Raw genomic sequence first — 9,982 nt, forward strand, 5'->3', positions numbered from 1 at the left:
AATCTCTTCATCTTTTTTATAAAGAAGGCTATAAGTTATTTGTTTAGTGTCTAGGATTTTTGCCACTTTAAAAAGTTAGGTGGACCACAAGTAAGTTCCCTTTTCAAAAACATTAGTTGTTCTATTAATTCGAACAGTGTCACCAACATTGAATTTATTTTTCTTCATATTGACTTTTGATTCATTGGAATATTGTTTAAGAAAGGTGTCAATTGTATTATGATCCGAATGGTGATCTTCCGTTGGTGTAGAGTTGGACAATTAGCGATGAGGTCGTTGATTATAAATCAACATGATTTTATCTAGATCATGAATAAAAGCCGGCGTATTTTTCAATGTACAATATCATGAAATTAAAAGTCGAATAGTTCTTATCAATCGTTCGGCCAATGCAGCCTTTATAGGACTGTGACTATGATAGAGCAGTGTACTATATTTCTCTAGTACTTTTGCAACATGAGGACTAACAAATTCACTACCGTGATCCGTTTGAATTTTTTTATATGAATCCTTTTCGAGAATACTTTCAATGGCCTGAGCAACTTCAACACCCCTCTTTGATGACAATGTAATTGCAGGTGAAAAGCGAATAAAAGAACTGATTAAAAGTGGAATATACTTGTACGGTATAGTCTAACGTCTTTGAAGCTCATCTAGAGTGAGAAGATCTGCTTGCATTATGTGCAGTGGGTAAAAGGCTTTTGTTTTTCGATATTGATTGGCACGAAGTATATGAATTCTATGCAAAGTGTAACTTGGTTCATTTTGTAGATAGTCTTGTACACTTTTAGTGCGAACCCCCGTGACTTTGGAAAGAGTTGTGGGGGAACTTAAACTCCCCGCCTCGCCAATATTTTCATAAACACCTTTCAGAACTTCAACCATTTTGAACGTAAAAACGTTATGTAATGTCCGCTACTCTTTTGTAGACGGGCGGGTGCTGGTGGTGGGGACATTAACGTGATACGTCTTCGCTTCTGTCTAGCTATCAAGGTTGTGCTAGTATTTTAAACAATCGATTTAAAATCTTCTTCTTCTTCTTCTTCAAGATATTCTTTCAATGTTGATGATGATGATGATGCTTTTTCATTTAATTTTTTTATAATTTCTCTATTGAAAATAAGAATTTTGTGGAAGTTTAATGTATTTAGAAAGTTGTATAGACGAGTGTCAAATGATAATAGTCCTTTACGATTCGTAACCATGTCATACATTAAATCAAGTAGATTATAGCTCTTGCCTTGAATTATAATCCTTTCCCCATTGCTCTCAACTTGAAATTGATCACTTTCCAAGAGATAGATTAGGAGTCGTTTAATTTGTTCAAGAAAAGAGTGGGGCAATAGATTTCCAATTTTAAATAAAAATTAAAACAAATACTCCGTCTTTAATTGTGTTCCAGCAGCAGACTCTTGAGAAGATGATTCTTTTTTGGAATCAGCAGCAGCAGTGGGCTTTGATCGATAGTGTTTGTCCACTCGACGAAGTGCATCTTGAAGTAAAATCAGTTTTTTATCATCATCAATAGTTTCATTGTCGAGGAATTTACTCAGATTGTCCTCAAAGTGTTCGACGGATGAGAGAGCAAGTTCTATCGGAGTCAATTTATAGCGTTTTGCCATCTAGAGAAAATTATTTACAAATCCTGCACTTATTGGCAGTAAAAGTGTGAAAAGCTAACGCCCACCTGAAGAAGTAGTTTCCTTTTAAAATTCTTTCCTTTCTTTTTAGAGGCCATTGTTCGTACAATGGAACGATGTTGCTTTGCCTGTTGCTTAACTACTTCTGGTAGTTGAACATTACCCTCGGTCAAATTTAAACAAAGTTCAGATATTATATTAATGAAATCATTGTCAATACCGTGTTTGAGTATTGCTTTTCTAAGCTGAGGTTTTGAAGTGCTTAGAACTGAAAACAAATGTCTATTTTCATGTAGTTTCTTCAGTGTCATGATAGCGACTAATAGGTCTTTTTAGTGTTCACCGGGAGATATACTGTAATTTCATTGTCGAAAATATCTGTGACTACACGCAAATCCTTGGTTGTATTTTGATTAAGATCCAGCAGAATATTACCGTGGGGTTTATTATTTGCCTGATTGTTTGCTGAAAGCAGAAATTTAGGGGTAACTGGATAGATTTGTTTATTGAGGGTTATTAGCGAGCTAGAATCACGAACAACTCTGTAGATGATATAGTAGGTACAGTTCAAAGCAAGTGTTCGCATACATTTACTCTGATGAAAGAGATTGTGTAGAACCAGAGTAACGGAAATCTGTTCATGATGAGAGCGAACAGTGAACAAGTGCAGCATTTGCTGAGACCATTGTTCAATATATTCAGCCAGATCGTCAATGATCAGCCAAGAGTCTGGTTCAATAATGTTGAAAAAATACAGTCCCTCTATGAACTGTATCTGCATCGATCCCATGGTGGTGGCAGCAATTGCTTTTATTTTATTGCATGACTCCTGCCAAATACTATAGCAATAGTAGATTTATTTAGGCTTTTCCGCAAACATTTTATCACAATTTTTAATTATTTTAGTTAAGAGTGTTTTTTTCCCCGACATTGAAGGCCCACACAGAAATGATCTGAATGGTGTCTTAAATTGATACATGTTCCTTTCAATAGTTCAACTGGACAACTAACTATAGACCCTAATTGTCTAATGACTAAATAATTTTTCCCTACTACTACTACTACTCTGTTCTTTAAGAAGAAAAAGACAAAGACAAAGACGATTAAGTAATCATATTTTTTCTTTTATTATTTGCACATAAAAAAGTAACAATACATTGAAAAAAAATACACTTTTTAAATTTATTAATAATAAAAAATACAACAACATTTAAATGGGTGCACAGAGATAAAAAACACTTTTTTTGTTTGTTTATAGAGAGAAAAAACATTAAATTAGAGAGAGAGCATTTGAAAAAATACACTTTTTAAAATTTATTTATAATAAAAAAATACAGCATTTACATAGGTACAGAGAGAAAAAACATTTTTTTTTTCTTTGTTTATTTATAGAGAAAAAAAACATTAAATTAGAGAGAGACGGCACTTGAAAAAAAATCTGCTCTAAGTCCAAAAAAAAAGATAACTTTGGTGACGGTGCGCCCCCCGCGCTGGCGGTGGCCGCCTCCCCCCCCCCCCCGGGCCGCGAGGCCCCCCCCCGCCAAAGGCCGCGAGGCCCCCCCCAAAGGTTTTTAGGAAATAATTTACAGGACTTTATTTAAACCGAGACTTTCTCTGTGGGCAATACATTCGATCCGGTCTGAAGTTAAATAGTGTCCAAGGGGGAGGGTAGTCACACCATCTTGACAAACATAGACCTTGTCGGAAATGGTACTCATGGCTATTTTTTCTACATTTACAGTATAGTTCCTGTAGTTCAATGAACGAATTGCCAACAATTTGGCTCGTGGAATTGCATTTTCAACAATACAATTCCTATAAATGTTCATGTTGAAGTTCTTGTTCACAGAGCATAGAAGTACTCCTTTAAAATGTGTCGTGTGTTTCTCGTCGTATGACCTTAAAAAGTACCCCTGCAGGCCTAAAAATAGCCCATGAGAACTCAGGGCTTGTTCCAGTTCTTATGAAAACTATAAAATCTGTGTGGGCGCCCGCTGGGTCACACTATCAGCTTCATGATCCACATTCGCATTTGGGTAATCTCAAAGTGAACTGATAAATTAACCGAGTGCCAAATCATCAATTAGATTTGATGTTTTTACTTTGAGCAGTAGAGAATCCGTGTCACCGTAGCAGACCTCTACTTGCCCCTTTTCCGGCCACTGTACCCTAGCCACATTGTAGTAGAATTCCAACATGAGCTTTTTTGAGATCTCCAGGATAGCACTGCCTGCAGCAATATTTTTATTCAAGACAATGCGTCTTTTTTTCCTATTCAAAAGTACCATGTCTGGCCCAATGATTGTAAAGGAAGTGTAATTCGGATCGGCAATAATTCGAGCACATTGTTCTGGATCGGTCACAACGTCACAACGATTCCTATTGCGAACACTCTCACACATTTTGCCGAAAGCCGAATTCAAAATGAGTTTATAAATTTCTTTTTCGGCTTTCGTCTGTGCTGCAGAACGTTTGCTGACAAAAGTGTCAACAAACGTTTTTAGATAAGGTTTTTAACTAAACTCGAGTGCTCTGCGAACCTTTTTGACGTTTAAACAATTTTTACACATCTATTTTAAAGATACTTGATGTACAACTATGTTTTTTTTCGGCAGAAGGTCAGCAATAAGTTTTTGTTTTGAAGGTGTCCAATGCAATCCGTCCACCTCAACTAAAAGCCTAATGCGAGGGCTCAAAGAGTCCCTAGTCACAGGTCTATTAATGCACGGAAAAATAAAATCCTTTACTGAATCGTGAAGCTCGACTGGTATCTCTCCTTCAATTTAACAAAAACATCCAACCGGTCTACTCTCCTCAACACTGTCAATGTCGGGGAAATGGGGAGCTTGAGGGTCATTGAGCCATTTATAGTCGCCGCAAGGTAGTGCATAATGGGACATTCCCGCGGGGTAGAGAGAAGTAATTTCGAGATCCACTGCATTTGATCTTTTCGCTGGCTTCTCTCATTTTTAATCAGTGTCCTATTGAAGTTCCCCATTAAAAACAAAACCCCCCCTACGGTAACTCGCTATGTCCAAAGGCTTAGCAAGTGAATGAAGCAGAATAATTTTTTCCCAAATCAGGTTCGAGAGGATTTACTGCCATCTATGATTAGCAGACAATTAAAACCATATATCAATAGTAAATCCCTCATAGATTTTATCCGTATTTTTACACATAATGTCTAACAGGGTTAACACGTCACTCGACGAATACAGCTTGCAATAGTCAAAGCCATTTTTACACCCTCCCTCTGCCCAAACTTTTTTAGCGAAACTGTATTCCTCGGGGGTGCAACTACGATCATGAAGACTGTCATAAAACGATTCAATACGGGGAATAGTCTCCTCAGAGACTCTTAACATGGAACAATACTGGTCATAAGGATATATGTCCTTGACCGTCAATAAATCATATAAATCATTTGGAAATTGTTGCTTGAGAAGGGGAAAAGCATTGCAGTCGTCCTCGTTTTTCTTCGACTTAATTAATGCGCACAATGATTTAGGGGAACAGCTCCAGGAATCTCAAAAATGACTTTTTTTCATACAATCCACATCGGCTTGAATAAGTTTCCCCATTAATGCTAAATAAAGCAATTTTTCTGAGGATTTAGGCATGATTTTGTACGTAAAGCTGTCTATCAACCATGCATCATCTATTGTTCCATTTCTTTGAAGATGTGCCAATGCAGGTAGCACATACTTCAGATCATAGTTAGATTTATGTTTAAAAACCGGTAGAAAAAGTTGTTGTTTAATTTTTAAATTACACAAGTTGTGAGCCCACCCACGAAAGTTACTTTTTCCCGTTGAATTGGGGTCAATAAGGTGATTTTGGTCCTGCACCTCGTCTTTTGGGGCAAGGGTACTCCTACACACCCAGCAAATTGTTTCCTTTTCCAGCGCCAGTTGCTCTTTATCCGACAATGTCATTGGATAATTGGTATGACGTAATCGTGAAATTGCTCTGTTTGCCGTTTTTATTAAAGAAACCAATAGCTTTTCCATACTGCCCTCCTCGTCCATAGTTAAAAAAAACTCTTCCAATTGCATTTTATTGTTGGCGTCGCGACGGGCGTGCGCATAGGAACACGCAACTAGTTTGTGTTCCTTGACTATATTTGGCCTTGATGGGTCCGATACCTCAACCAGTCTTGTTTCACAATCCAAAGACGCTTTTTCAGATTGCAGAAGAGAATTTTGAAAATTTTTTAACTGTAAAGTGTCTTTGCCTTCTGCCGGCAGTTCTATTCTTTGATTTCCATGAAGTTTGCAATGCCCCATGTGATCTGAGAATGTTCGCTCAGATGTAAATGGGGAAAGGCTCATGGGTCAATAGAAACGTTCACCTTTCTGCACACCTTGAGATAGGAGTCGACTTATTGCTGTGACGGGGAAAAATGACCACAAGAATTTACATCTTTGGGAGGTTGGTAAATAATCCATACCCAGTTTTTAACATTTTCCACCATCGGTGTCCTCACTGAGTACAAAACCCCTTTTTTATTTGGTTTTTCCCCCCATCTACAAATTCAGTGTCTTACTTGACAACAGCCAACCCAACCCCAAGATTTTCAGTTGCTTTCTAGAATATGATTATTTATTTTAAGTACACCGGATACTTTCCCTCTAAAAAGACAAAATTTAATTTATGGAAATTTTTCCCACCGTTACGTGCAAGTCTGTCGAGATTTTTCATTGATGATTCATTATATAATGTCGTATGGGCTGCTGCTAAAAATGCGAACTTAAAACATTGCAGTCCAGTGTCAAAATTGAAACCCTGAACTCCTCCTGTAGTCGACAAATCTGGGTGGTATTTTATTCTTTTATCCCTCCCTCCCCTTAAAAAAAAGTTTTTTTAAATATACTGAGATTCAGATCCATACGTTCAATATATAGAATGTTGAACCCTCTACCCCTCTCACTAGATGTTTCCAAAGTTGAAATTACTTTATTCACCCAGTTGAAAAAGTTGTCTTCAAAATCGTTTAGACCTGGGTAGAAAGTCTGGTTGCCTGTCGAGAAATGAAAATAAAAAATGTCCCCGGATGTTCCCTTTTGTAAATAAACTTTTTGATTCACTGATGCTTTAATTCCCTCTCGACCTCCCTATTTCTGGATCTGAATCTCAATTTGCGCTCGAATTCTGTCAATATAGCTATGGAGAACTTTCACAGGGTCAGTTAAAATAATGCCAGCGTTTTCCTCATGGGAGCTAAAATCTACCCTGTATGTTTGCAAATGGCTTAGAGCAGATTCTAACAGATAAAAATCAGGCAATTCCGGGGACATTGCACTATTTTCATGTCCCGACCCTGTTTGTTCAGGACTCAATTTACTAATTGTAAAGTTATCGTTAAAAACGTCCCCGGAAAAATTAGGGCCAACAATTTGAATAAGACTGTCCATTTCTTCAGCTGTAAATTGAAAATCCAGGGGGATATCAAATAACGTACCTTCACTAACATCTGGCGAGAGGGGGCAATTACCCATGATACTTTGAAGTCCCGGACCAGGGAAGGCAGAAGTTTTCACAGCTTCCCCCTGAAACTAGAAAATGAATGGATTAAGTTTGTTTTTTTTGACGAAAGTTTTATCACAATTATAACACACTTTTCTTCTCTTTTTTTACTAAAAAGTTACCCTCCCTCCCCCGGGGAGGCCCCGTGGGCACCGGGGGCTTCCTTCGAGGTAGGAGGATCGATACCCTTTTGAGTTGAGGGTCTCGAAAGTATAAGCACTTTTCAAATAGAACAGCCTCAAATGCTTTCTCAAAAACACCTAAGTGTTTCAATGAAATGACCAAAACGGGGTTCGCCCAAATAATGTTTCTTGACATCGATGTGAAGACTTCTTTTGACATTATCAAAAAACCCTTCTTATCGCAAATACATATCCACTTTGCAAGAAGCCCACTTAGAATTCAAAGCGGATTAAAAAGCGATGGGAGATCTAATAAGGAGTGGATGCGTGCAAATGGCTTAGCGCAAAAATACCAGTTTAAGAGTGCTTGTCAACTGTGAAATAGCAAATCGTTTTTTTTTTTTTTTCAAAAAGTTAGTTTTTGTTTAAAAGGAATATTTGAAATTTTTAAATAAAATTAATATTGGTTAGAAGTTAAAAAGTAAGGTTTTTTTTTTGTTATAGAAATGCATGATAAGCGTTCCTTTATATACTGCTAATTTGGTTAATGAAAGAAAATGAAATAGTTTAGAAACAAATTTTAAGTTTTTACTCATCAAAAGCTATGCGCCTGAGAAAATTTACCTTATTTTTGAAAATAGGGATAGAAAAAAAAATATGTATATACTTACAAATTCTGACTGGGCTTCTATATCTGAACTCCTTGGCAAAACTTGAAGGGTGTCAAGCTCACAATCTTCAGTAGGCTGAGCTGAGGCATTATATGAAGCAGTCTATTCTCTCTTCAACTTCCTTCCAACTTGTATGGAGCTAACACTGGGGTCAGAGGACCCTGCCATTAAAAGACTCGCGGCCATTGGCTGGTCCAGGTCATGTGTAATTCTACCAGCGAATTTGATAATTGATGGTCTTGTGGCTTGCATTAATGCAGGTTCGCTCCGTCTTGCTTTCTTTTCAAGAGGGGTATTATAGCACGTATCTTCTTCCTTTAAAAAAAAGACAAAAATTTAGCATGAAAAAAAAATGCATTTTGGGTTTGGAAAATAATTCAGTTTATGTTAGGCATTTAAAGTAGTGTAAAACATTTTTTTTTCAATTAAATAAATATTTATATTTTCCTTTATTATCAAAATAAAATACTCATTGTTACAAATTTAGATTTTTTTTAGAATGATTTTCAGCTCTTAAACTAAGGTAAGCAGCATAGATTCTAAATTGTTTTGGTTCTTCTTCTTATGACTAAAAGCATCATTAGGCGAGCCCTACTCCCTATCTATGTACCCCATCCTTCCTGTCTGAGTATCTTGTAAAAGAAAACTTAAACCAACCATTTTGTGAATTAAAAACAAAAAAAAATGCCAATTAGAATTTTTATCCACGCACTTATCGAAGACGAAAGAAGTCATAATAGATTCTAAATTGTTTTGGTTCTTCTTCTTCTAAAGACTAAAAGCATCATTAGGCTACTATGATCTAAAAATATCACTGAAATACATTTTCCAGCAGTACATGGTAGCGAACTATAAGTAAGGAACAAACCGAAACTCTAAAAGGGAAGCTTTTGTAACAATTAATATATTAAAAGAATTAACATTTTATTCTAACCCCAAATTACCGATCGAGAGCTAAGCACTTTTTCAAAAACATCCCTAAAAAGGTTAACTGATCTTTATAAAAATCGCATCTTAAATGCAGACTGGCCTGGAAGTATTTTAAAAAACATCCCTAAAAAAAAAGCCGCTGATCTTGATAAAAAGGAAGCTTTTGTAACAATTAATACATTAAAAGAATCGACATTTTATTCTAATCCCAAATTACCGATCGAAAGCTAAGCACTTTTTTCAAAAACATCTCTAAAAAGGCACATTCATCTTGATAAAAAATCGCACCTTAAATTTCAGTCTATAAGAGGTTTTAGCTCCTAAACAATAGGCTTCTAAGTGCATAAGTCCCCTTAGTTCCAGTGTCAGTCTTAAGTAGTCAAAACTTTTTAAAAGAGGTAACCAAACAGTGTAAGGAAAGAATTTCTTCCTTAACTTAATGACAAGACAATTTCTTTTTATTATAATAATGAGAAAATTTTTACTCACCAGAAATTGCTTAGAATTATCCATTTTTTATGTAAATGTTTACAAAAAATGTCTGTAGTGTTAAGTTGAATAAACTATTCAGAACTGTTGAACAATATATTTTGAAACCTGAATATAGACAAAAATAATTGCATAACAACGAAACAAGACATGCGGGTTTTGGTTTATCACTAAAAAAAGACATTGAACTTTGAAATTGCGTAAATCCCCTGGTAAAGAAAGAGTGTAATGCTCCTATAGAATAGAATTACCAGAAAAACCTGTTTGTACGGGGGCCTTGGCAAAATGGTAGTTCCTATTCTACTTTTGGCATCCCTGCTTTCAATAAAAAAAAATGAAGGTACTATCACTTAAATATAATAACTCCCTATGCCCCCCCTCTGGATACCATCTTGACAGGATACCGTCTCTGCATTAAATAAAAAAAAATTAATTTATTGGCACCCTGCTTTCAAAAAAAAAAAAAAATCGAGGTATTATCATTTAAATATGATAGCTCACTACCCCTTCCTCTGGATATCACCTTGATATGATGCCGTCTCCGCTTTAAATTAAAAAAAAATAACTTTTTGGGATCCCTGCTTTCAATAAAAAAATTTCGAGA

The sequence above is a fragment of the Artemia sp. Qi Xiang Cuo genome, chromosome 17 (genome assembly GCF_049724085.1).
Source record: "Artemia sp. Qi Xiang Cuo chromosome 17, ASM4972408v1, whole genome shotgun sequence".
Lineage (NCBI taxonomy): Eukaryota > Metazoa > Arthropoda > Branchiopoda > Anostraca > Artemiidae > Artemia > Artemia sp. Qi Xiang Cuo.